The sequence below is a fragment of the Pseudopodoces humilis genome, chromosome 14, assembly GCF_049639895.1.
Source record: "Pseudopodoces humilis isolate 2021_Gansu_Grassland_sample_001 chromosome 14, ASM4963989v1, whole genome shotgun sequence".
Lineage (NCBI taxonomy): Eukaryota > Metazoa > Chordata > Aves > Passeriformes > Paridae > Pseudopodoces > Pseudopodoces humilis.
Window position 1 is genome coordinate 14570327 of NC_142213.1, and position 27500 is coordinate 14597826.

A 27500-nucleotide genomic window follows, 5' to 3' on the forward strand; every position below is an offset into this window, starting at 1 on the left:
TTTCTTAAGGGGCAGTAAATATGCTTAATGGATTTTAATTTTATCAGATAGGAAGGCTTTGGGTTTTTTTAAGGAAGCCCCCATTTGCAGAACTGATGGAGGAGTCTAAGTGTAAGAATAGTTTTATTTAAAATAAATAAGTGTCCTAGGGAATCTGTTGGTAGCCCAGGTGTTGGTTCTAGCTATTGTTTGAAAACCATGCTGCAGTTGTATGGTCATATAGATGGCTTCCTGTGTTAAACAGGCTAATGTGGATCACATTTTAATATGAAATAGGAAAAAAAGTAGTGTGTTTTCTTTATGAATTAACTCTGACTTGGTAGTTGTACTTATTAAATAAAAAAAAAGAGGCAATAAGTTAAATGCTGAGCTCTGAACTTTGAAAAAACATTACTTCGTTCCTTAAAGTCCTGTTCCCATGAAGTTGCACGTTTTTGAACACAAGCATAACCTTAGAGTAAGACAAAAATGTAAAACACCTGCTTCAAAGGAGGATTCATACACTCTAAGATGACTTAATGGAACTTAGTTTTCAAAATCTTTGGCTTAGTGCTAAGCAGTTCTCCAAGCACCCAGGTACCTTGGGCAGGTGACTGTCCTTGTAAGTCCAGGGAGCTCCAGATATAGCCAGGACTAACATCTCTGTCTGCTCATGTACACAGCTTCCAGCTTTTGAGTAATGCACCTCAGGGCTGGATGCAGGATTTGGGAGCTCAGCCAGATGCATAATAGATATTGCAAGACTCTGGGCTTAGATGAGTGCTGTATTGGATGTAGGTAGAAGTGCTTTGTTTAATCAGGACTGTGGCACTCTAGGAAATTCTAGAGTGATCATATATGTAATTCATTTTGCTTCTGTTCAGCATTTGTGAGTCCTGTATATTAGCCAATTGTGAAATATTTGGAAAACACATCATTGAAAGTAAGATTTCACATTTGTGTTTTCCCCTAAGTGTATTTAACTGTTAATGAAAGCCATGGGACTGAAAGCTGTTGAGACAGAAATCTTATTCAGGAGACTGAAGCTGTAGTGCTCTCTGACTCATTTGATCCTCCCATGTCTCCTTTGGGATTTAACCATTTTTAAAAGGAATTACAGATAGCAGTAGAAGAATAGCTTTGTCACTGACTATTCATTCCATGCTGTTTCAACATAGGGCACAGATTAATGTAATTTATTGTGTTGAATTTTGTTTTCTGGACATCTGTTCAATGTACCCAAACTCCTCCTCTGTAAGACTCTGAGGAGCCATCATTTGGTAGCAGCTAGAAAACATTGGGCTGGATATTCACTGGTGACTTGGAGGTATAACTCTTTATGCATTGGATCTCCAGTGCCCTGAGCTATCCAATTGTCTGTGTCAAATAACCCCAATGTGCCTTGTGTCAAATATTACTGATGTCACTATTGACATTGTGTCAAAAAATGTCATACCTAATGTCTGTCACTGAAGAATGGTGGCAGAGTCAAAATTTGACAAAAAACACTTAAGGACAGATAATGGAAGTAATGTGCATCTTTCTCATTCCCCTAACAGGGAACCAAGTAAATTGTAGTGTCTGTTCAAATTTTCTTATGCTGCCCACATTTCATGTTGTATATTTCTATCTGCAGAGATTTTAGATTTGAACTTCTTAAAAATATTGGTAAACAGAGGAAGTTATTCAATACAAACTTAAAATGACCCCAGTTAGCAGGTACAGCTGCAGCTGGTGTAGACCAGCTCCAGGTTGGTCCAAGGCAGGAGATGGCTTGAAATGCACAAATGCAGTGAGGCCAGAGTCAGTTGGCCATGAGGATCACAGAGGAGAAAACAGATTTGGTGACTCTCATTACACTTCCCTATATTGTGTATGTATTATTTTATATCATATTTAAGTGTTAAAGCTTTTTAAAATTTGAAACTCATGATTGCTTATGTAGTTTATTGCTTCATTGGTTTTGGGAGGTGGTGTTATTCCTATTGTTACTTTCCTTAAACTTTTCTAAATGGCTTGATGAGGCTAATACCTCTGGATCTTACAGTGTTCAAAAACTTTAAGGGTGGGATCTCTTGCCTGTGTGGATGTGGCAAAAAAAAATACTTTAAACTGTCTCCAAAGAGAGACATTTTCAAGCTCTTTTGCTTATGGGAGTTGCGGGATAATTTAAAATACCCTGATGCTGATTTGTAGAATTTTTTATTTTTTTAGGAGTTGAATATTTTGTTTTTAATTGGTAGTATCTCTTGAGTCTCTCTGGCTCATGGAATCAAGGTCTGTATCCCTTCAGAGGCAGCATCAGGAAGTTCTGCTGTTCTCGGATTGGACTGTGAGCAGCAGCATCTGGCAAGAGTTTGGCTTTGAGCAGACAACTTTAGTCATTCCAAAGTACTCCTGTTAAGTAGTAGTAGTAGTAATAAAAATAAAATTATAGTGCACTGTAAAGCAGCATTCTACTCTGCTCCTAAGCAACTGCCTAGAGTTTTCTCAAGCAGATGCCTCATGCTGCCCTGCAAGCCTCTGGACTGGTGTGAAGGAATGTCTGCTTGTGCTGTCCAGGCACTTGGTGTGATTTGTTAGAGCCACGAGGTCAAATCTTCCCAAGCAGTAGAGAAATGTTAGGAGACAGAGCTTGATGTATCCGTCAGAAAGCTGACATGTCGTGAGCTGGTTTGGTTTTGCAGAGCTTTTCAGGAAGGGAAGGAGTCGGATGCAGACAGTAAACATCCTAATGTCTGGGTCAACAGACAGAATCAAACACTGCTGGGCTGCTCTGTGTGTGAGTACCTGCCCTGTGCCCTACCTGAACTGGCTGCTGCTCCAACCCCAGAGCACAGGGACTGTGAATCACCTGGTGCTGGAGTCTTGTGGGGGCTCTCAGACACATAATTATTTTTATTTAAAGAGCTCTGAATTTTGAATCCATACTAAAATTATGTTTCTGAAACATCTTTGCCTAAAACACAATAACAAATAGAAAATACAATGCTCTCAGATCATGAACAGAAGCTGGGCTTCAGGAAGAGTAAAATCCTTCAGTAGAAATACTCAGGAAGGTAACAAAAACATAGAGGCAAAGCATTTGCCTAATTATCAGCATAACTGGATGTAACAAACAAGGAATAAATCACTTTTTTGGCTTCATTATGTTAAATTAAAAAATCTATTCTTGGGCATTTTACCTCTGAAATATAAAGTATTTTCAACTTCAGAGCTGCCATCATTTCTCAAATAAGTGAAATGGTTCAGGTGATATTTAAGATGATTTTGTGTGATGATGAATAGCTCATTTACCATCTTACATTTAAACTCAGATCACATTGAAATGTGTGTTTGAAAGTCTGGATGAGTACATCTGGACTCACAGGCAGGTTGTCTTCAAAATAGCGAACAAGAATCTTCCAAAGTTTTTATGGGAGCATTCATTACCTAGATCCTGTCCCTGAACAACTCCTTCCCACTTACAGCCCTCCATTGCTTTGACTTTCCCATGTCACAAGAGACATCATCTGTTAGGGCCTTAAAAATATGTTTATTTTAAATTAATAAATAACATAGGAGCTTTTCCTGATGTCATCTTTGCCTCAAAAGTGACAAGCAGAGGAAACAAAGGAAGATGCTTAGCTCTACCTCTGTAGATCTTGGTTCCAATCTGAGCAGTGGGATGGAACTAAAAAGAGAGAGTTTTCTTTTCATCCTTTACAAATTCCAGATATTAAAAAGTGTTTTTCTGGCCAGAATTGCTAAAGCTGTTCTGTTTGAATAAATAATATGTACTTTGAGATTCCTGAACTCTTTTCCTTTTGATGCTCAGATGCAATGATGAAGTTGTAGGCTAAATGCTCTCTTCAATTAAAAAAAGGAAAAGGACAACAAAAGGGGTAACTCCAGCAGGAGTGGGTGAGTAAATGTGCTCTGCCAGAATAACTGAGCTTGATGCCCAGGATATTCACTTATCATGTGTGAAGCTAAATCCCTGATCTACCTTTTCAGAGCCAGGCATGAATGTAAGCCTCTCCCATTCAAGAGGAATTTCCTTATTTCATCCCCCTATAAGATTCCTGCAGGTCCTTTGTTTTCCTTTTTCTTTTTCTTCTGACCACTACATTTGTGAAATCCTGGTAATGCCTATTTGTTCTGTTCATTGTAGGGCCGTCTGCATCTGCCTGCTCTCCCCAGCAAAGGCATGAACTATGAATTTGTAGTAATTCTAAAAACATTAATTCCCATAAAAATAGTTAATAGCCAGACTTCACGTTTGACAAAACACTTAGCACGGTCAAGTAAGATGGTTAAGTTTGTTTAATATACAAATACAGTATGGTTTTACTCATTTAGTTTAAAATTCTCTTCTTCCTATTTAGCAGTTTGCTAATGAGAATACCTGTATAACAGTAATACTTTAATGGTATTTACTAACATAAATATTTGCTTTCTAGAAGCAATGTTACACAAAATTCCTGAACTGCAGTCTAAGCAACTGCTGGAATGTTTGAGGTAAGAAACCTGACCTTTGGGGAGGATCAACATCAAGAAAACGGAGTTTCCACTGTTTGTGACTTGTGTCCATAGTGAAGGGGCTTGGAATGGCAGGAAGGTGACTGACACACACTGTGTCACTGCTGAACCCCAATGGAAAGTTCTTGTCTTTAGAATGATATTGGTAACAGAAAATATTTTGCATGAATTTCTGCATATCCTTGTACACTCAAAACAGTCAGGTTTTCAAGGCCCTTCTGTAACAGATAAGGCAAAACAAATAGAAAGAGACCTTCATCTATCCTAAATGTTAGGAATTGCAAAACCTGTGTGGAAAAGAAGAATTTTGAGTCAGCTGCTGCTGAAATTATGTTACCTGCAGCTTGAAGCGGAACAAAAAAGTCTTCTTTGGGGCATCATCTTTTCCACATAAATTCTGCTCCTTCTTCCTTAAACTATTAATTGCCAGCCATTGTTGTCAAGTGCCTGCATTCAGCATGCACCATGACGTGCTGTGCCCGTGTGGCTGCAGTTGGTGCTCAGGTGATGGTCCTGGTGTGTGGTCACAGCAGCCCTGGCTGGGGACACAGATGGACAGCCATGGACACGTGGAAGGGTGGAGTTTCTCCAGCACTTCCTCTACTGGAGGCTTCTCCAGGTGGTAGGTGAATATACAGGAGCCTTCTAAAATACCCAACTCTCGCAGGTTTATTCTCAGAAATGCAGGAACTTGGTATATTCAGGTGAGTGTTGACCAGAGGCTGGGGCAGGAACAGTCAGCTGGTAATGTTTTTTCCAGTTGAGATCTGGAATGGAGATATACTTTGTTTGTGATGCCACTTCTCTTATTCTAATTATTTTTTTTTTTAAGGATTTCTTTGCAAAGGGTCTTCTACTCTTTTTTTTTTCTTTCTTAGCAAAGTACTCCTACTTAGCTTATTTATTTTTCAGCTTTAAAACATCAGCATTTTATAGATCTGAATTTCACAATGTGAGGATGATTGCTACGTACAATTTGCAAAATTGTGATTAACCAGCCCCTGTTTCGAGTCAGTTCTCCCTAATTCACAAAAGGCTTCCAAGAATAGTCTGCACAAAATTCAGTGTGCAAATTGTAGGGCAGATTTTTAGAGGGCAGTTTAAAGAATGAAGTCCTAAGGGTTTTATCTATATTTATATCTCTTGTTAAACCAAACTCTTATGTAAATGTTACAATCTGTAAATAACAAGCTGAGCCGCTTTCTTAAAGGAAAGATTGCATCCACATTTTTTGAGATTTGGCAAAATTATTAACTTGCACAATAGACTAATATACAAGTATATTTGGAATCAACTAAAGCTAGCCTGTGTCTTCATCTGGGTTTTATGGATATTTAAAGGTTTAAGAATACGTAGACCTTTAATTTTCCTGTAAAAATTGTCTCAAATTGAAAAACACTGCCCTTAGTGATGGCTTGAAAGAAATGAAGATAGCTTTTGTATACTTTTACTTTTTATAGCCATTAATGTTGTAGTAAATCTTGTATTATTGTATACAGTCTAGATTATTCTTCATTCTTTTGCCTTTGGACAGGAAAGAAATTACTGGCTTCCATCAGTGTTATTGGCAATCCCCATATTCTGACATCTGTTCCTTTCTAAACATTTTACCAACCTTGATGAAATGTAGTTTAGTGTTAGAAGCTGACTTGAAGAAAAAATTGGATGATAAAAAAATAACATTGATTAAACACCAGAAGTAATTTACCAATGACTATCAATATTTTGATGGCCATTGCAGTTTATTGCAGCAAAGCTAGACATCTTTTAGTAATTTTAATCATATATAAATCTTTGAATTAAACTGAATAAATGAATTCTCATTTTTTAAACAGAAGAATGAGAGACTGATTTTACTCAATTTTAATCCAACCCTTTGAGCTGTAGTCCTGAGAATGTTTAGGGCATATTTTATAGATGCTGTGTGATGCACAACTCCCCAAATTAAAAATTTCAATTAATATTTTCTAATACACAGTGGAGATTTCATTCCTGATGTTGTCCTTTTCATGGAGCAACACTGGGATTTTCCCACTCTAGACCAGGTGCTGGAGTGGGGGGCACTCCAAGGGGCCTCCAGCAACAAGCGTGGCGGGTCTCTGGTAAACCACCAGCTTCATTCCTTCTTTATTAACTGTGCTTCATTAAAGGAAAGCAGAGCAATAAAAGACAAGTGATTATTCCCTCTCAGGTGCCAAGCACAGAGAAATTATGGTGTGTCTTCTTCCCCCACCCCATGGGGTAGCGAGCTGCAAGAGGAGCCTTGCAAGAGGTTGTTGAGGGCTGGGGCAAAAGCAGGGGTGAGTGTTTCATTTCCAAGGACTGGAACGAGTTAATTACTCAGTGAAGGAGGAGGAATGAACAATATCTTCTTGGCAAGGGAAGTATGTGGGAAATAAATTGAAAAGGTCTACTACTACAGAGTGTGTGTTCTGATATTGTGAGAGGTAGATATACAAGAGGATGGGGAGGTGTGATTAGATATTTTCAGAAGCACTTAGCAACAGCCGCAGTGGAACTGTTGAAATTCATGGGATTTACTATGGACTGGTAATGTTTGGAGCAGAGTTTGGGCAATGCTAAACTACAGGGTGAGGAAGGCACATTTCTCCAGCACTGTGTGTGTCTATGGACTGCTGAGGACAAAATGAAATTGCAATTCTTGACGAATTCACTTCACCGCACCAAGATTTTCAAAGGTGGAATTACTCCTCTAGCAATAGGGTCTTAGAGGGCTCCCAAGCTAGTTTTTGATTCCCTTTGAGAGAAACTTGAACCATGGAGGGTTCAAGGTAGTTTCTAGGCTGTTTGAAGTGGAGGGGATTCGAGACATTTGTTTTCTCCATTTTACAGAAATTTTTAATTTGGAGGAAAATTTTCCTAACATACCTCCTTTAGAAGCTTCACATTTATTATCAAAACAGTTTTCCTTTAATTTCCCCAAAGTCATGTATGGTAGGAGTAACTTAGTGGTCTAGGTTAAAAGGGTGTATAAACTGACAATTTTTGTATTCTAATACTCTGTACTAATCTTAAAAAATATTCATATGTTTCAGCCAGAGACCTCTCAGCATGTTTTATAAATTCGTTCAAAGATGAATGAATTCTTGCAGTTCCTTGCTGAGGATATTTAGTACAGAAACTAAACATTATAGACAAAATGTCACTTTTTGAAAGTGCATTGTTTTTCTTAAAACTGATTTTTTTACTCTTGAAAACAGGTGTTTTATACATGTACCTACCAGGAGTGCAGTCTGGTGCTCAGGAGACCATTCTGGAAAATGGGATGACCCAGGTTCTGATGCATGTCATTCCCAAATCTGAGTGTCTTGGAGTTAATATATAAAAAATAGAATAAAACAATTTCTGAAGCAGACAAAGGAACAGGACTTGGTTCTTCTCTGCTGGAGTGTGTTCCTGTAACCACCAGGAGACGGAGATCTTCACTCTGTCTTCTTCCAACAAACGAAAGTCAACATCTAAAAATTATCTTAATGAAACTCTGCAAAAAACCCCTTCTGAACCCATTAAAAAATTTCTACTTATCCCCACAAAAAAAAAAAATATAGAAAAAAATTAGAGAGACATGAAAGAAAATGATCATTGTGTGGTCAGATTTGGTATCTCCTGCTCCAGGAGGGGGAAATGAGAGGAAGACTCGGTTGTTTGCCCCGCTGTCCCACAGCTCAGCCAGCAGGAGTGTGAGGTTGGCCCTGGAGTGCCGACTTCCCAGGCTGTGTTCAAGCTGGGGGTGTCTGCCCTCCTGTCAGACATGGAATGCCTGGTGGCCTTCCCCAGCCCTCTCCCAGGCTCCCCTTAACATATGGTTTCAAAGCTGTTGACGTTCACCTGCTCAGATATCTGTACAAACTACTAGTAGGAACTACATAAATATCTAACAGATGCACGCCTTCACCCTGGGATTAATGCATTCTGCACTCGGACCCGTCAGCATCACACCCCTTCACAAAGGCATTTTATTTTTTCACTTGCTCATGTGGTGTACACCTGTGACATGCTGGCAATGCACTTGCTTGCAGTGAGAGAGCCCCTCAGGTTCAAAGCTATCCTTATATCTTTGTTCCTTTATGCGTGAACCTTTTGAGGTTTTCTCTTAGTGTTCAAAAGGCTTGAACGTGGCATTACATCTTTAAAACCTCTCCTGACCCTTTTTTGAATATGCTGAATATAAAAGCAGAAACAAAGCAAGGAGAACTAGATAAATAGATGCAGGGAGACATCATAAGGAAAAAAAAAAAGCTCCTGAGCTTGCCAATATTACTTCATGCTTTTTATTGTAAACCTGTAAACTAACAATAGCCCACCACCTCACACAGCTGGGTGTGCGAATTGAAGGTGTGCTGAATGTGTGGGCTTTCCAAATGGAGCACAATAACAGCAACACCTGTGCTAACCACTTTGCATTGATTTTATTTCTTTACAATATTCACAGTCCTTCCCTTTTTAGAAGTCTGTATAGTGGGGAGAAAAGATGACTTGTCAGGTTTAGTTTCAGTTTTAAGACATATTTCTCAAGGTTTGATGGACAGGATAGAAAATCACGTGGATTTACATGTACCAAACCAAATGTAGGACTGAGTCTTAAAATAGAGGAGAGATTGCCCATCTTGTGGACCCAGCTTTGGTACTGCACATTGGCTTTGGCTAACAGGCTCTTTGCAGTCCTGGTTTCCTTGGTTGGTTGGTTGATTTTTATTTGTTTTTTAACTAAGAAGCCAGTGTTTCAATAGCCAGTTACAGCAACAAAATGGTTAAGAAAAATACTAATAGTCTGAACATGTATATCTTAAGGCACATTACTGATTTAAAATTATTAATATTCAATAATTCATGGTTGTTTAATGAAATGACATATCAAATCAGAAAAAGTAAAAGTGAGAAATATCTGTAACTTAATTCTCATCACTGCAGAACCATGTAGTTACTATCACTGCTATTATTATCTGAGATCCCAGATTAGGTTTAGTGTTATGTTTAATGTTAAATTTCAGGCATAAAAACAAGACGCTTTTCACTGCCAAAAATTCACTGTATCATTCTGGGCTATGAATCTGAAAATTATAAAGATGGCATCATTGGTAAAATCTAAGCATACCTTTTTGGTCACTTTGTCAGCAGTATAAATGGGTCCAAGGGTTGCTCACAGGGCTAGTTAACCTTTTCTCCTTTAACAGCAGCTGAATTTGAGGTTCTTTTTCACCTAAGTACCTACCAATTTATGTCCATAATTCCTATTAATTCTGGTTGCTCTTTCTTACACTGTTGTTACTTGAAATGGAAAATATTGGTTACAGTCCAAGAGAAAAATTTATAGCCTGTCATTGTAGCCTTGTGCTATTTCAATATAATAATACAAATGCATTCCCTCTTTGTGATAAGTGTATTTTCCCTTTTACTTTCTCATGCGATGTTCAGACCCTTTCCAGACTTACTTTGTCTCTGTGATCCCAGAGATTATAAATGCTCAAGGAGCCTTTAAAGATATTTGTTACCCTTTAAAGCAAGGGAAGCAGACTCTCTTGTTCTCTGTCACACTCAGGCTGGGGCTGTAGAAGGCAATTTTCATCTTATATAGCTAAAAGTTGGGGCTTGTGGTGCTTCCCTCCTAGGTCTCCCTATAACCTTGTGGATATTTTCCTACATTTTCTATGGGAAACAGCATCCTCCAATGCTAAGGAAGGCAGAGAAAGTTTTCTGGGCCCAATCAAATTCCTGTTGATGTGTTTAGTGAGACAGAGTTGAAGCTTAGGAGCACAGAAGTGCTGCTTGTTTTAGAAGTGAGAAGGAGACCCACTGGAAAAAAATTCCTTTCCAGTAATCAAGGGAAGATGGGAGTCTCGCAGCAGTAATGCGGACTCCTCTAATTACCACTTCCAAGTTATTAGCATCTGGAGCCCTTTTTCCCTTTCCTATCTAGCAATTATAGAGTGGGATAGATTAGTGTGTTGCAGAAGATGTAGAGTGGACTAAGTTTTCTCTCTGTTGGCACTTGGTTGTTTGCTGGAATTGATACTTTTAGCTGAAGTCCAGGCTTTTTACCTGCCCTTGAATCCCAGGCTGTTCTCTTCATAGATAATGTATATTCAAGGACCATGCAAAATGTTTATTTACTTCTCTGCTCCCTGCCCCCACCAGAGAAAAAGAAACACATCTTAAAAAGCCAAAGAAAACCAGTCAGACACATGTTTTGCACATGAAGAATCACGTCTATAGTAAAATGGGATCCATATGTGTGTTTTGGATGTGAGCATCAATGCTCAGTTTAGCTTTGCCCACATGCCAGGGCATATGTGCTGCTGCCGAAAGCTCAGAATTTTCTTGCTAAATCACACACAAAATTTGAACTTGAGGTTGCATTAATGTCATAAGTTCATAGTTTTCTGTTGTTTCTTTCCCCATGTATAGTGTCCTTTGTTTATAACTCAAATCCTCTCAAGATTAAACTTTAAAAAGACTCTGTGATTTAATGGACTTAGGATCAGATTCTAACCTCCAGCGTGAAACAAGCCTGACTGTAGCATTCAATAGCAATAAAGGATTGTTTGCAGTTGTGAAGCAATGACCGCCAAGCATTATTCAGAAAAAAGATGCTGGGACTAATTTTTGCATGGATGAAATATTCAGATGAATGTTAAAAAGCTGCTCAACAATAGACGGTGACACACACAAAGGGTAAAAGAGAAATTACTATCATTCCAGCATAACACTGCACTAATTTTTTTTTCTTTTCCCCACTACCATAAATATCTTCACTTCAAGTTAGCATATTTCTTTATGTAAAGTCTTTTTCTATCTTGTACATATGTCCTGCAGAAGGATCTGGACAGATTGAAAACTGTCCTGCTCAAATCTGTTTGCAGTTTTAAAATTTATAATGATAATTGACTTTTCAGTTCATCTTCCAAGTTTTGGCCTTGTTCATGCATATACATTAATTTTATTCCTTCCTCACACTTTCCTCCAAATAAGAGCTATCTTGCAAGTTGAAGATCAGATCTTTGCTGTTGCTCAGGTACTTTGTACTTCTCTGGCAGAGGAAAACATCTGTGACTTCCCTGGCCTCCAGAGGGTTTTAAATACCTTCTTTAGACAATCCCCAGCAAGAGGCAGCAGTAGCAACAGTATCCCACCCCATTTTTCCCTCTGAGGATATGCTTGGAGTGGGGGGAACAACCTGTGACTCGGTGATGAGCTCCTGGTCTGGCGAAACACGATGAATTAACCAGGGAGCGGTTCTGAAGCTTGTTCTGCTGCACACCAAATTGTTAGTGGGGAATCTGAAAATTATTTTGGAGACCAGTGATATCACATCTCAGTTATTTTCAGGGAATAGGAAATGAGGTTCAGATTTTAAATATGGAAATATCCTTCCTGTTTCTGCACAGAGTTTAGATGTTTTGGTGCACTAAAGCTGTGTAATATAAACAAACCAAATTTAAAAGTAAGTAATGCTCCAAGTAAAAGGAGGTTGAGGAGGGGAGAGATGTCTTTGTGACATTTATTTTCTTGATTCTCTATCCTTGTCATCATGGTCTTGATCCTGAAAGATACAGCAAGCTGCTTGCTGCTAGCACTTTGTTATATAGTAACTTTTGAACTTTCCTGCTAGGGTTAGGTGATCAATTACTTTGCAAAGAAAACACGGTGTTATTTCAAAAGCTGTGTTTTATTTGAATTTATAATTATCTCCACATCAGCCTTCAATCTGGAATCTCGAATTGGCCACATGTGCACCCTGACTTGAATGTAAAAGATCTGTGACAGCAGTCACGTGATGCTTCCATACCATAACTATTCCCTGTATCAGGCTCCCAGTCCTTGAGAGAGCTGAAAAATCTACAAGGAAGCCAGAGTGCACCTATGGGAGTCAGAACTAAACTCACAATTTTGTGTCATCAGTAAACAGATTTTTTTATAAGAGGAACAGAACTGCCTTTAACTTCTTATTGTCTTAACTTTGTATTAGAAAACAGTTGCTTAAAACAGTAGACCCAAAGAAGCGATGCCATCAGCTGGAAATCGGGTCCATGTGAGTGTTTTCGTGAGTTGTTCTTGCCTCTTCCCCTAATGTTCTTGTTAAGTTTTGTGGTTTAACAATCATCTCTCAAATTTTTCTATGGAATGTATATTCCCCTCATCTGTTGCATAAGAAATCCATATGAAGATGAGAGGGGTTTGATTTTTCAGAGGGGAAATGGTTAATCTGGTTTTACTGAAGTGCTATTGCTTGCTGAAAGTACATGTATAAAATACATAGAGATCGCTTCATTTCCTATCAGGTGACCTGAATAACTTATCTATAAATATATTATTTAAGAAACATATACATATTTTCATATCTAAGTTGATCTTTTAAAAACTTGTCTTGACTTCATAAGAAATCCATACTTATATACCTTAGGTAATAATATTTTCAGCAACAGTAGATCCCAGGGAGTTTCGTGGGACTGAGCAGTATGACAGGACTATAACTGTAAAATGCACTTGAAAATAAGGCTAAAGGAGATCAATTCCAGGTAACTTTTCACTTGGAAAAAGAAAATAAAATATATTATGGCTGCTCAACTCTCATGAGAGCCTCAGGTGGAAGTTCCTTTCATTCTGATGAGGATGTGCCTCCTCACAATGGCACTGCAGATAAATTCACAGAGATTTCTTTAGAAATACAAACACCAGTGCTTGCGTGAGCTCCCACATGAAACCTTGGTTTCATGCTCTCCTCTAGAGGGTAAGTGCCATACTGTGAACCCACAGGACCCCTCTGGCAGGTCACAGAACCCCACATTTGTGCCGTGCAGCCCCGGTGCTGCGGAGGCCAACTGGAGCCGTCGGAGGACGACATCAGCAAATCAGTGGCTAATAAAGACAGGCAGCAACAGCAGCAGCAGTGTTGGCCTTCTCCACAGCAGGGTACCACAGATGTTTCAGATAACAAAGTGAGCTTCGCTGACAGAACATGTGTGTAATATATAAAATAATGGGAACCGAAAGAGGGGGGAAAAAAGAGGCCACTCCAGTCCACCCATGTAAAAATGTTTTTTATTTATAAGTGAGCAGCTGAATGCGAATGTTGTCTGCTCCCATAGAAGTGAAAAATAGCAGGCTGATGTGGATGAGAGACTTCACATGGTTTCCAGCAAAATAGACTGTGCATTGAAATCTTCTTCTCGTCCCTAGGGTGGGTCCAGACCTACAGCTGGGGCAAATCCATGCAATTTTATTTTCTAGCAATTATGCTTTTTTACCTCCTCTGATGATATGTCTGTTCTGTGGTTGGGGGGTGGATCATGGCCAAAGTTTCCTTTGGAAAACCAGAGTGTTAGACAGTTTTTGGACAGGACTAACTTTATCAAATAGTTGCTACGCTGAGGATTTTTGCAGGGTGGACCTGGAATATGCAATGATGATCCACAACTACCTGGAAAAAAAATCCCACGAGCAGCTCTCAAGTAAGATAATTAGCTGTGAACTGGAAGAATTACAGCAGAAATCCCTGTTTTTATGATATAATAGGCTTACCCTCTACTGTTCAAGTGTCCCAAAGTAATAAGATCAACCTCATAGTTGAGGATTCCTTGGTGAAGGAGACTTTCACAGGTCTTTTCTGCACTGCTCCTGAGGCCATGAACAAGGAGCATGGATGGGACACCCTAGAAATTGCAGGGTCACCCCGTGCTGGTAGCTGGTGAGAGGTACCACTGTGTAAGGGCCCCATGTTGGCTCTGTATGTGGCCTGCTGAGTAAAGATTTGTAAACAGGCTAGGAAGATCACCTGGAATGTCCCTCCATGCCTTGTCCATGTCCATGCTGCATGGCCAGTGCTCAAACACCGCTAGCCAGAGCTGCCCAGGAGGGTGCAACTTGTTAGCCTGCTTTTGAAGAGTAACAGACAATGGGATTCTGCAGGGAGAGCAGGAAGCCCCTATCAGAGGCTAATAAATGTTTCCTTGTAAAATGGGGAGATGCTTATGTGAGTCCAGATATAAAGTGAAAGTAAGACAGCCCTCAGAGGAATTACTGAGGTAATAAATGTACTTACTAGGGCAGTGTGTGCCAGAGCAAGACAGAAATGGGCTAAGACCAGAAGAAAATTAGAACCTCAAGTGCAAGCTGAAGCTCAGTGGTCAGATGAAATTCAACCCTTTCCTCTGAGAAAAGAGTATCCGCCCTGACTTGATTATCTGGGATTGGCGTGGCCAATGAGAAGAACAACAGTGTAGGATTTCTGCCATGTGTCCTGCTTTAAGCAGTAAGACATGAACACAGAATATGGTAACCAGCTGAAAGAGGATTTGGCTCTGAGCATATGCATATTTTATGTACAGATTGTGCCGCTGCAACTGCAGCACCTCCACGGGTCAGAGTGTGTTCGCGTGTCAGATTATTGCGGCATGTGGCTCGGCATGGCAGGGTGGCTGAAATCCTCTGCCACTGCCTGTGGGATCTGCGGCTTGGCCCGGCACACTGCCCCTCTGACTGCATAGCAGAGTCATCTCAGCTGTGGGAGGTGAGGGCATATGACCACTCACAGTAAAACCAACATGAAATCAGAGGTGGATGATCTACAGTAGATGTTTCTGCGGCTGAAATGTAACTAAGGGTTAGGCAAATTGCTCCAAAAATCTTGTGGCTGTATATGTGTTGTAGTCACTTTATCAAGGTTTACAATTTTAGTGTTTCCCTAAAGCTAGGTATGTAAAAGCAGGACTTCTATAATGTATTCCTTAACTGAAGAAAGTAAAAAAAAAACTGATTTTTTTTTTTATTAAAGTATTTTTTTCTTCTCTGAGCAGCATCTTATAATTGAGATCCACCTTGAACATGCCAAGGTCAGAATTCAAGACACAGAATATGCTCATGAAGCTGCCCAACAAGATACCTTTATTCAGCCAAATTGGAAAACTTGTGTGTAACCCAAAAGATCAGAATAGAGTCCTTATTGAGCAAGGTTAGGAGGGATAGAAACAATCGGCTTATATAGAGTATTTTTACTTCATAGGAATGTGGTTCTGATTGCTGAAAATGTATCCTTTGCATGAAGTACAAGCATAATCCTATGCCTACTTTGCCCTTTGAGTAAAAGTATGCTTAATAGCAATTTCAGAGGGGAAAAAAAATCTATTTAAAGCCTGTTGAGCAGAATATCCACTTATAGAGGGAAGCTATAAGTGAATAATGTTAATGGAGTTCTGTTTTGTAAAATGCATAGGACAACTAATAGAATCAAGCTCCTATAACAGTGAATGATTGAATTACATTTAAGAGAGTACCTAATTTATGACCTTTAAAGATAGTTTTATAGCTGTCTGTTTTTGTCAATCCTAGACCACCTCCATACAAAAGTTTTTAGAAATCTCATCTCTCACTTTATATTATGGTCAGAGGACCTTTTGTGCTATTGTATGCCAGTAGTTCCATTAAAACATTTAAGTAGGCTAATTACTGAAAGAAAAAAAAATGCTTTCTGGAGAAAATTATTATACCTGTTTATTAGTGTAGGGGAAGTTCTTAATCTGGGAATAAATTTTGAACAGTAGTGATGAAGAATGACTTGACCCAGGACCTCCTCAGAAAAAGAAATTAAACCCTATAAATACCAAGTATTGAGTGTTTTTCCCTCCAAAGAGTGGATTTTAAAAAAGAGTAGAAGTTTGTGCGTAATGTCCACCAGTCACTGAGATATTATGTACAGGAACATGAAGTTTTATACTCCTATCATTTTTTTTTCCTCCCATTTATTTTAACAGTATGTGTTTGTTTTATTGCTGTGAAACTCTGATGCAGTGTTATTTTGCACAAAGGAAACCCTCAAATTTACTGCACACTTCATTAAAACTGTTTGTACTTTTATCAGTTTTAAAGAGGTTGCTCTTGCAGTCATTTGATGCTGGTTTTGCCTTGCACTGTTCAGGAAAGTCAAGTGCATTTGAGAGTACTTCCATGTAGCATCGGAATTTCTACAGAGATACTGTGTGGGAATACCCTTCCATAACTCTCTGCTAAGTTTTACATAATTCCTTAAAAACATTCTACAATTCTGTTAGCTTTTGTGCCGAGGGTTCTGCCTGCTGTGGCGTCATTGATTGCTCATCCTAAAAGAAGGCAGAGAACAAAGGTGGAATAAGCTGCTAATCTTCTGGATCAGCCAGATGTTATTCAGTGGTATGTGGGAATTTAAGGCATGGAAAAGGGGTGCAGAGGGGGGCTGTGAGGCTGCCTTGTGACACCCCGTGTGCCAGAGTGCTGCTGCTTCATGCTGCCTTAAATGTGGCTTTTGCCTGCTGGGTGCAATGGAGCTCTCTGTGGAGCATCACATTTCCAGAGAGCTACAAATGCCATTGGCTACTTTAAGAATGCAATCATTTGATTAATTTTGGGGGGTTTTTTAAGATCAGTTTATCAAGGAGGACCCTAACACTTTATAGGTCTTGCTTGTTTGCTGTGAAAGCTCTGTGCTGTAGCTCTGTCTGGGCTCCTGTGGAGGTAATCCCAAAATTCTTACTGCTGTAGAATCAGAGCCAAAAGGGCTGGACTGCATGTGTACAGCTAAGGAACAGACTAGAAAAAGGCTGTGTAATTTCTGTGGCTGATCATACTTATGGTTCTGTCCTTTCCAATGTAAAGTAAAAAATGTATTGTTTTACACAGAAGCTCCATTATAGGTCAGGCCTTTTCTTAACCAGCCACTTGAGAGTGGCCTCACTTGACTCCCAACACAATTTACTCTGACCATTAGTTAAGGGCTGTTTCTGCTCTGTCTGTGGTGTTCCCAGCTCCATATGGTGGTAGCTTAAGGCTGATCTAAGAGTAAACAAGAAGTGCAGGATTTTGGTCACACAAAGGTGTGGGACTCAGTTTATAAAATTAAAGAGGAGATTAAATGTAGGGGAAATATCTGTCTTCATTTCACATCAAATATGCCAGGAATCGGAGGTTAGGTCTCACCTCTTTTTGTCGTGCTTGTTGGTTTATTATTTCAAAGAAAAACTCTTTTTTGGAAGGATTTTTTGTTATTTTATTGCTGCTTTTATGAAAATGAAGTTCCCGTACTATACTGTATGTTCAGTATTCGCAACAAGGAGAGATTCTGGCTTTGCCCCAAACTGCTGACAGTCTTGATACTTTTACAGTGAACATCTCTGGAGCACTGAGGAAAATTTTTGGAGGAGGAGAGGGAATGTCAGGCTAAAGTACCGTAAATAAGTTATAGACCTCAGATAATTGTCCTGTGACAGCTCCCAGTGCTTCCAGTTTCTTCCTACCACCCCTATTTTCAGCTATCAGTTATAGAATCTTGACTTAATATTGCTAATTGCATAGTAAACAGAACAATATTGTTTGCCCCAAGACAGATTACCATTTCTCATTACAGAATTCACATAGACCACAAATCATTGATACCATCTCCACCAGTTATAATAAAGTTTATCTTCAATCTGATAAAAAGCATGTACTGAATAATAACTGTTGCTCTTATTGTAAGTGGCTTAAAAACATGCTTTTTTAAAAGCTGGGTAGTTCACTGAAGTTGCAATTCTGCATTTGCCCTAGCCAAGAGAGGTGAGAGTTGGGGACAAAAATGGTCAGATTTCCAAGCATGACTCTGTGGGTGCAGTGTGTGCAGTGGCACTTGACAGCTGATGAACCTTTTTCTGTTATCACAGTCAACTAAACACAGACAGTCCCACTTTCCCTGCATTTATCTGTATTTGTACTTGAACCCATTGTTCAGTGTGTTATGGATTTGCATCTTTAGCTTATTCATAGAGAATTAAAGTGCATTGGATGTTGTAAGAAGGTTTACCTCTTCAGTTCAAATTCTAGAGATCCTTGATGGTCTGCAAGTTTCTGCCTTGGTCACGAGATGAGTACTTGCACCTGCAGCACCGCAAGAACAGACATTAAAACCTTATGGAAAACTGTCTGAAAAAACAGGTTCATTTTACCTGTGTCCCACCACTGCTTATGCACACTCATAGATGAAGAAGAAATAATTTAGTAAGACACAAACCAGCAAAATCAATAAAGGGGATACCGTGGCAAGAGTATGGATACTGCAGTACTTTTCAGGTTTTTTACAAAGGTGGGAATCTTCCAGCAGTGCATTTCAATCTGCCTTGGTGAATTTAGATACTTCTTTGGGAGGTTAATCTTTTAGCCCTGTAAAAATGTTTTTATGTCTTTTATGCTGAGATGGAAGCAATTGCATCATTGTATGTCATTTTGAACAAGAATGGCCCAAATGTTAACTGTCACAGCTGAACTTAGCATTTTGCTACCTCCTTTCATTGAGATGAGGCTCAGCCAACAAGTTCAGCTCTAAATACAAATTTCCTCAAAGCCTAGCCCTGCTTCTGAATCAGGGAAATGCTGGTTTGGTGAGAAGTCCTAAAATCTGGAGCCAATTTTAAAGTTCAGTGATTTCATAAAACAACTGAAAATAATGTGCAAGTCCATCAGGGTTTGGACTGGGGCATGTGAAGTTGTGATTGAATCAGGTTCTAGTGTAATTCTGTGGGGAAGCAGGGATTCAGAAGGATTCTTTCAGAGTTGAACCCCAAACTCATTAAAATATTACAATAAAGTAATTAATGCACATGGCCACTAGACACTCTTAAAATGTAAATTTCACAGCTGTAAGAAATTAGATTTGTTTAAAAATAACAGAAGGCTCAAGTACAAATTATGGAGTAAAAGCCTATAAAATTTCAAACTTGGTTTTAAGGCACAGACTTTTTTTTTTTTTTTTTTAATAGCTCATTTACTTCAGCACTAGTGTTCAGAAACAGAATTCCTTGTCTGCCTTTTGCCTCTGAAGTTGTAGTTAGGTACCAGTGCAGAGCTGATTAGTTGGAAAGTTTTCTTATCAGAAGGTTGGACTTGGAGAACAAAGCAAAATTTGCAAGGACCTGTGGCCCATGTGAAGCTCATCTTGTGCTCAGGAGGTGCAGGCACAGGTTCCCTGAATGCCTGTGTGATTTGTTTGCACAGCTGGGAGGACAGGTAGGAACAGTGGCTGGGAATGCTGCCTTTTCACTGCACATGTGTTTTGGCTGGCATGAGCACAACTTGACCTCTAGGAACTACTCAAATCATTCGGTGCCCCAGAGGCCAGGAAAGTTAAAGTCGCTTCAAGACTCAGAAGCAATGGAGCCAACTGGATTTTTCAATGGATGTAACACGTCTTTTCAGTGAAGGCCTAATTCCAGACTCTCCAGCACTTTCTTACCCATTGGTGTTTACAAACATGGGCCTAAATATAATGCAAGAAAACACTTTGACTAGCAAATGTTCAGCAGCATATTCCAGTCCATTTCCATTTGAAGCTATGCTGAAATACAGGGCTCCGCCATGGCCTCTTGGCACACCAGCTTCAGCAGAGTTCTGAAATGGTTGAAGGAAGGAATTCCAGTCAGAATATGTTCCAGATGAATCCTGTTGGAGATCCATTTCTAAATGTATGCTACGTGCCTAACTATTAAAAAGTTCAGATTATGACCCCTCTAATGTTATTTTAATGCTAGTTTTAAAAATGTAATTATAAATCAAATTGCATTTGTGTTCTGAAGCTGACAGTAGTGAGCTGGAACACTCTAAGAGCCGCTTTAAAAATAACCCCTCTCAAACTTTATTACTGGTTTCAGAAAGGGAAGTGCAAGTGGACTGGCCAGATTCATCTGTGCTGTTCCCATCAGCAGACAGGACAACTTGCTAAGTGCCAGTTGTGTTCTGGTTTACAAGAGACATAACACAGGAGCTTTTATCTTTATCTGGAAATTGCATTTCCAAAGTTTGATTATCTCTCTTGGAGTTTAAGTAGAAGACACAAGCTCATTTAAATTGTGTTCCCTCCTTTCTTTTCTCGTTCTTTACCATAGTGAATTTCCTTGAAGATTAGACTTCTAAAACCTGCACAGTAACCAAAAAGTTGAGAAAAGCAGGATATTCTTTGGCAAGAGCAAAATTTTGGGGCAATGCAAAGCAATGGCAGGGAAGAAATGCACTTAGTGACTTTTGCTGGTCAATGGTATCTGTATGAATTTAGTTTAAAAAAAGGGCTGGAAAAGATACCAGAAGGACAGGGCTGAAAGAATGCAAGCATTCAGCAGGGTTGAAATGTTCTGTTCAAATAATGGCTATAATGATTTTGGTAACTTCATATTTCTTTTTCCCCCCTTTTAGTAAATGTAAATGTTTGCACTAGATACTCCTGTAACTTGCCTAAAAATTAACTAATCCACAAAGACAGTGCATTAGAAACTATAGGCTTTGAATTTCCATTTATATAGGTGTAGTTTAAAGGGGAGGAAGGGAGGGAAGAATAACTGGGTAGGTAGATCTGAACAAACAAGTCACAGTGACTCCTTAGGTACATTTTGAATTTTTTCTTTCCTGTGGAAAGTATTTATTCAGTAGTTACTTGCAGAACTCTTCAGTGAATAATGCATTTTAAAAATCTTTATTCCTAGAGTTTTTTGTTTAGATTATTTATAAATTTATAGTCATAGCTGGTTACCTAAATCATGTTATTTCTTCTGTTCCCTGATTGCATGAGTTACGTATTTACTTGATTCAATACACAATGTAAATTGTGAACGTTTCAGCTGAACATACATCTCAGAATTTTTGTTTGGTTGCTCAGTTACACAAATCAGCCAGTTAGAAGAGGGAGGGGACGTACCACATGATCTACTTAAGCAGCTAATACTTTAAAATTTTGAGATTATATATCTAGAAGTATACATTTTGACCACAGTATGTAGATTATATAAATTGAGTGGTATTATTTCTATTCCCTGATTAATGGTTGATGCTGTTACATCTACAGAATGAATGTCAATTCAAACTTCAATTTGAAATTTGAAGTCAATGAATATTTAAGCATTCATTCTAGATGTTGACTGTGAAGACATGCTAATATTGGTACAGCACATATGCTCCAAATTTTGCAGACAGACAAAACCAGAAAGTAGTTACGTGTTTCTAATGCTGTTAACTCAAAATTTTACTTTGAATTACAATGTTTTATAATATTTACTCAGATCTCATTTTTACCCTGTTTTGCAGATGGAGAAACCGAGGCAAAGAGGTTAAAGGATATCTCCTGAGCCCCAGAGTGTGTTGATGTCTGTCCCCTCTCCCTACACATGTGCACAGACTACTAGACTTCTCTGCTCTGGCTGCAGGTAAGACATATTGCACATACAATGTGATCAGTTCTCAAATTAGATAATTCCTAGAAAGGTGGGAGAGTCTCAAATATCTAAATATGAGATATCTAAATATACCTGTATTCTGGTTGAATCCCTGAAAATCACATGAAATAGAATATTTTCTGTTGCAGACATAGAAAATCAAGGATGCAATGGGTTGCTACATAATAGCTAAAATGTATCTGTGTATTTGACAAATGTACCTTTTCCTGACAGTTGTTAAACAGCTGGTATGGTGGGTCAAAGGCCTTTTTCTTTTCCATCCTCAAATAATACTCTTTAAGGGAAGGAGACCCATTACTTGTGACTTTAGATGCTTTTTATTGGACTGACTGGTGGCAGAGGAGAATATGGATATGAAGGAGTATGTTCAGTCTTTGAATTATGCAGATTATGTTTGCACTGGAGCTGCTGCCATCCTTGCAGACGTTGTCCTTAGGAAGGCTCACAGCGCAGTACCACTGGGCTGGCTCTCCAGTTTCTTAGAAAGCTTTTTGGCATCTGAGCCAGCCAATTCAAAGCTTGCAGGAAGTGCAATGCCCCAGGGACTGCAGCATAGACATACACAAGGATTTCGCTTTGTAACATCAAAAGTAAAACCTTCCTAATGGTGGTTAATATTTGCATGAGCAAGGATTACCAGACTTTATCCTGTGCAAGTCGAGAACCCTATAAGGAAGTCGTCTTAGACTTTAATGGAAAGGGCATCGATGCAATTCTGTGACAAAGTACTGCATCTTTTAGTGGGGCTTTGATCCTGTCACTTGTTCTCATGACATGAACTGCCTTTCTTGTAGGGGTAAGGGTAACACAGTTTACCCATGAATTTGTCTGGATTCATTTAGGAAGTGTCATCAAAGCTGTGTGCCAGATCTCTATGTGGTGCAGGAGTCACACCAGGGGGTAGAGACAGAGTCCCTCTGTGTGATGACAGATTGCTTACTTTTCTTCTCCTACACGTGGAGTAGAAGATGGAGAATTTGTAGACCAATAGACAGTAAAAAGATTGTTTCCTCTGAAGGGTTTATTTTCTGACTCTTTTCCATGTCAGGCTGGACTTCTGCACTAGGTGGTAGTTGTGTATATAGAGGAGGTAGGAGGGGTATGAACTCAGACTGCCTGGCTGTAGAAGCCTCAGTGGAAAAGCATCATCACCAGAGCTTCTGGAAGAAACTGGTGACATGTAACCAGGTCCTTGAGTTTGTTCCAGTGAGGATACACAAACTTCTTACCCAAGACTTAAGCAGCAGGTGACAAAGTTCCAGAAGCAAGGAGGGGCTCTAAGTTCTGATGATTGCTGTCTAGCAAGTATTAAATTAAGAATGACCTCTAATACTCATTTCTGGATAATTCACAGATAAAGTAATAAAGTGGCAGCCTAGTTGAGCTATATTTCTCACAGTTTGGGAGAATCCAACCCAAACACTGCTACCACATTGCAGTTGTACAGTTTGGCCATGTTCATGTGGAAAGACTGACTGAAGTGAATGAGGTTTATTTTGGAAATGTATTTCAGCATAGTGCATAAATGTGTGGAAGGATGATCTTGAGGCTGCAGTGGGGTTATTCAAATGCTCCTAGTTAAGTATGTGCTGAAGTAGTTTGCTGTAGATAAGTTATCCAGTTTTTGCTGTATGATGTAAACTGATTTCATGAAGGCATTGTGGCTTTTAGAAGAATGCAAAGTCTAGCTATGCCCTGAGTAGTTAGGTGGGTTCCTTATTTGCTTAGTTTAAATTCCTAAATATGCTGTTCTGTGTTTAAGAATGTATTTGTTTTTACCCCTTATGTGGCTTTCTCTTCTCTCAGTTTTCAGTGAAAACAATGTCCAGAGCTATTCTCTCCTTTTGGGGTAAAGATTTGTACAGACTAAGCCTGTGTGGGTGCCTTTCCTGCTTTGATGCAGACCCACAATCTGTATTTAACTCTGTACATACGCAGAGCAGAGCCTCACAGCATAGCAGCTGTTTGGTGGTGACAACATAGGTATACAGTCACAAAACTTCAGATAATTGCTTAAATGACATCTTCTGCAAAATGTTATTCTTCCTCTGAAGGGTCCCCCTTGCAACAGGCGACATGAACATTTCTACATTCTGTGTTTTCTGCTGCCATGCACTTAATTCTGTTCAAACTCTATCAAGGAGACTTGAGAAAAAATCAGCCATTAAAGACTTGCTCTTTGTTTTTTCAATCTGTGACCCCAGCAATCTCTTTAGCAAGCCATGGTTCAGTAAACTGGCACACAGCAGTAGTTCTACAGTGGAAAAATCATAAAACAGATGGAAGCTTTACATTTTTGTTTAGTTTTTAAGAGCAGTTTTTATAACATCGCTTAAAATCATTCTGATGCATCATACTGTTTACACTTAAAGCTTTGTAGCTAAGATGTTTACACTATAGAGAATGTTTTAAGATATTTTATAGTTATGATATTTAGATAATTGGCAAGAAAAAAGATAGTTTGTTGAGATTACAGTGATGTTGGTAACCGTGAAGTAACTTATGAGTCTCAATAAATATGTCCAGTTCGGTGGAAAGTACAAACTCAGTTAAAACAAAACAACACAAGAGGGAATATCTTTTTAGTGAAATCATTTCCTTTTCTTAATCAAAAGATGACAGCCACAGCCTTAGAACTCCCATCTGTAATGCACCACTCCATGGATCTGTGTACATGGCTTTTCTTTTTATGATTGATTGTTATATCAAATTGGTCAATTAATATTCTGCATAAGTTCAGTTAAATGATATACAAAAGTTCATAATGTTCACTTTCCATGCGAAAGTTGAAACAAACTAAAGTGAATCCCGCACATTTTCACTTAATACTCTGTTTTCAAGATAAATACATTTCAATGTTTGCATGTAGAGGAATGTCCTCAGAGCGTAGTTTTGGAACATTTAAAAAAAAGTCCCCAAAAATGCATTAATCAAAAACAATAACTCCTTTTAACTTTTGTAACTGCTCAGAAGTGAAGTATGAAATAGTCTGTGTGTGGGCCACAAATGTTGGGAATGCAAACATTTCACAATAAACATGTTTAAATGAAAGTACTTGGCTAGATATACTGGAAGATAGTACATGTTGGGTTAATTAATGCATACTCCATAAAAATAAACCTCACTTTCAAGATCTGACCAATAAAAATCATTAGTATATTTGGATCAGATGTGCTGATGGATGATTTTTATGTATACATTAAAGGTTTGTAAAGTGAATTGTCCTTGAAAAACCTAGCAACAGACTTCAATTTAAAGTCAAAATGACCCATTACATCCACTCTTTGTGTTTTCCTATAACGATATGATGAATTATTTCAGTTTTATCTTTTATACCTGCAATTGATTTACTATTGATGGGCTTAAATTTATCATGTTAAATGTGCAAATCACAGCTACACAGCTAGAAACTGGGTACGTTTGTAGAAACTCTTTGCCTGTAGAATGCAGCATGTGATGGTAGGCATTTAATAAGCAAATTATATAACAGGTAGTTTTTCTTCAAAAAACTTGCAGTTCTCAAATTTAATCATTTTAGTACATACAAAAAACAGTATTTTATATTAAAAATCAAATAAGAGTCTTAGGGAAATTGTACTTATAAACAGATATGTGAACTGGCTTTGCATTGTATTGTGCTGTTGAGCCAGTTAGAAATAATGAAGCAAACTGAGATTGTCTTTCATGTTGAATAGTGTCTTTCTCCAAAGCTGGTCTCATTAAAGACAAGGTGGTGATCTGTATTCTGACAGATGTCAGAATACAACCTGGCTAATTTACTAAATTTGTGGTTGCTTTGCAGGAAAACCCCACTCTGTACCCTTAGTGGAGGAATTTGTATGAGCAGAATTAAATAGAATTGACCCAGAGACTGTTTTCTAGAAACAAGATGGACATATTTTACTTTTTACCCCTGTATCTGCAAAATATACAAAATAAGATGTTTGACAGGTCAAGCCTCAAAGCCAAACATAATATAAACAGGACAGAAATTTAATTCACAGTTAAAATAAAAGTGAAACCCTTCCCCTACAGTTATCAGCAGCAATATTTTTACTAATTTTAACAGCAGCAGTAGGTATAAGAGCATCTGTGCAGAAGAATCTTCCTATCTCTGGAGTTAAATTGTCCTCATTAAAGACCAGAGACCTAATGCTGTAATTTTATATCATTTCTGTAGCATTCACAAGGTCACTATTCCTGCACATGAGAGGAAACCACCTTTGCTCAAATGTCTTCCTATAACATTATCCAGGTCCTTCACTGCATAAAGTTTTTGATGTTCTGCATTTTAGCTCATCCACTAGTTACCTAGTTTTTTGTAAGCATTACAGAGGATTTAGAGGTGAGGGTGATAATCCTGTGTTCAAGTTGGGCAGGTTTCTGTAGAAAGTAGGTTGCACAGAAGATGGCTGCAGAAGTCAATAGGGAAGAAGTTAATGGGGGGAGTAAAAATGTCTGTCTGACGAGCAGATAAGTAAGGAAAGGGCTTGGAAAGGTGCTAGCAGACAAAGACAAGAAAGCCTGAACATGGCATAGCTGAAGAGGGAAGAACTGGTAAGAGAAGGGGGTTGACAAGTTTCTGGTATTGACAGGAAACATGATCTGCACAGCTGTATCTGTGACTAACTTAAAACTGGCAGGACATTCTTTAGATGATTACATCTATCAAACTGCTCTTTAAAGAAAGAATAAATATTTTACCAAAATGGAGGGGGGAAAAAAAGCCTTAGAGCTGCTTTAGTAAACTATTAGAAAGCTCTTTTGAAGCCAGTGCCTTAGAAGGCAGTGACTTCTCATGCCTAGAAACTCAGTTCCAGGAAGGGAGCCACTGGTAATGGAGGCAAGCAGTGGGCAGGATTGTACTTTAAATACCTTGCAAGATAACATCTAGCTAGACTATGAGCTTCTAATTCACATCTAATTAATAGGGCATAGGGGAAAAGGCATCTCACAGTCAGCTTAGGGAACCAGAAGACACATTGTTCTTTGGACTGCTTGGTTTTTGTAGCATTTTTTGTAGCACTGGCAGTGCTGGAGCCTTCACTCTCACTGCAATCATCCTAGTTCTCCAAGAACAAGTTTAAACACGTTCATTTGGGTACTCCTGACAAATGTGGTAACCTGGAAGCCAGTGTGTGACGTTCATTCTGCCGAGATGAAAAGCGTTCTACAAAAGAGCTGCTGCACGTGCCTTACTTTGCTATTTATTTCAAAGTGGTCGGGATACTCTTGGTGGGAAGTCTAGAGTTAGAAGCAATTGTGAAGTCTCAGTTGGCACAGATTAGTCCCAGGATTTAGGACTAGCAAAGTGACTTAAGCACTAAATCCCCGCCTTTCCCCTCTAGCCTTTTTCCAAGCTTAGCTGATTACAGGACCAAACTTTGAGATTTTCGGCTAATGAAGATGATATAAAAGGAAGTGATTTGTATAGCTTGATTTCTATTGATGAAATGATGCATTTCTTTAAACAAAGAATTACGTATCATCATTCTAGACACTAATATTGCCATTATAAACTAAAACTACAGTTTTTCAGCCACAGAGGATGAGGTTATGAGTTTGTAGCAGTACAACGTGAGTTCGTAGGCCATAAGGAATACTTAAGTCAAAGTAGTGCTAATTTCTACTGTTCCTGTACAACTGATATATCTTTTGAACTAGACACTCACGTGTGGAATTCTGCAATAATAGAAAATGCGTTTAGAAATAGAACCTAAAAATCTTGATTTTTCTAAACTTGCTAGCCACAAAAACATGGCT

General features: G+C 38.7%; 1 protein-coding gene across 14 annotated transcripts in view; it reads left to right on the forward strand.

Moving 5' to 3' along the window:
- ZNF536 (zinc finger protein 536) overlaps positions 1–27500 on the forward strand; it is a 340118-nt gene that overhangs the window by 79867 nt on the left and 232751 nt on the right. For 8 of the 14 annotated variants that reach the window (XM_088062366.1, XM_088062365.1, XM_088062359.1 and 5 more), the window contains one exon: positions 21589–21707. The gene's annotated coding sequence lies outside the window, so the exon portion shown is untranslated. Of the gene's footprint in view, positions 1–4421; positions 4480–21588; positions 21708–27500 lie in introns of all 14 variants that reach the window. The other 6 variants (XM_088062361.1, XM_088062360.1, XM_088062363.1 and 3 more) reach the window with 1 other exon arrangement.